The following is a 1,305-nucleotide window of genomic DNA, read 5'->3' on the forward strand; positions in this document are numbered from 1 at the left end:
AACACTGCTGGGAAGCCAAGACATTAGCACGGTTGGCAAGAGACAGGTGTTCTGTGACGGCTGGGGAAGCAGAGGGCAGGCCCCCTATCAGTTCTGGAGAACTACCCAGGCCTCCTGTCTCCCAGCATGGACTCAGAGGGGCTGCAGATTTAAAGAAGAACTTAAACTCCAGAAGAGACTTGGAAATTAGCCATGGCAGTTTCCTCGCAACCCAACAGTTAACAGGGATGCTAACTGACATTATTTCAAAGGCCGAGTGGTCCAGGAGAGTCAGGAGACAGTGGGTTAGGCCACGTCGGCTGCTCTCTCTCTGTGCAGGACTTGTCGGGGCCTTGAATAAGCCGGCGGACACTGCGAATCTCTAAGGGTTGGGGGAAGATTAGATACCATAGTCCTGTTAAGCGCACTTTGGAAAATTAACCTAACTCCATCCCTCTCACCTGATGGACGAAGCAGCTGAGGAAGGGAAGTGACTTGGACAAGGTCATATCGCTGTTTAATTTCAGGCTGAGTCCCAGCTGCTATCTCAGTGGCCTAAGTGACGCTGTATAGAAGCATCACCTTGTACCTCGGGGGCCCCGTCCCCAGCCCTGGGGTTTTTCCTTCCACTGGAGAGTGTTCTTTTTTCTCCCAGACATTCCTGCACAAAGGTGCTGTGAGGGGCGGTAGGCGCCCAGAGGACCTCCTGTGCCTGGGACCGGCCCTAGCCTTGCAGATCTGGACGACTGCAGAAAGTGCAGGAAGCCCGTGGCCACCTGACTTGCAAGATGCCTACATTGTGAGGCTGAAGAGCCTTGATGCCTGGGCAGATGTAGAAGAGTTGGCCACCGCCAGCGGTGCCAAGTGCGCCAGGCAGGAGGACCCCGAGGGAAGGTCGCACTCAGGAGATAAGCATGCATTCTAAATCCAGAAGTGGCTGTGCATCACTGCCAAAGAGCGCTGACGTGCGTGAAAGCTACAACAACATTGTTGTTGAGGACCTGGTCCTGGCCCTTCTCTGCCACTCCAAGACTCATGTTTATCAAGAAGAGAACACAGCCGTTGGTTAGTCGGTGGGACTCACGAATATTAGCCACACAAGAAGGAGCCACGCTTTACTCCCTGCTGAGCGTACCATCTCGGCTGTGTAGACTCTCTAAGCCTCAGTTTCTTCATCTGTTAAATGGAGCTGAAATGCATTCCTGCCTCCCAGTTTTGTTGGGAGGATTCAATAAGATTTCGGGCATGCTAAGTCACCGGTTGTAGCCACACTTTTTACAACCATTTGGATTGTAGCCCACCAAGATCCTCTGTCCATGAGAGTCT

Source organism: Ovis canadensis, chromosome 13, assembly GCF_042477335.2.
Source record: "Ovis canadensis isolate MfBH-ARS-UI-01 breed Bighorn chromosome 13, ARS-UI_OviCan_v2, whole genome shotgun sequence".
Lineage (NCBI taxonomy): Eukaryota > Metazoa > Chordata > Mammalia > Artiodactyla > Bovidae > Ovis > Ovis canadensis.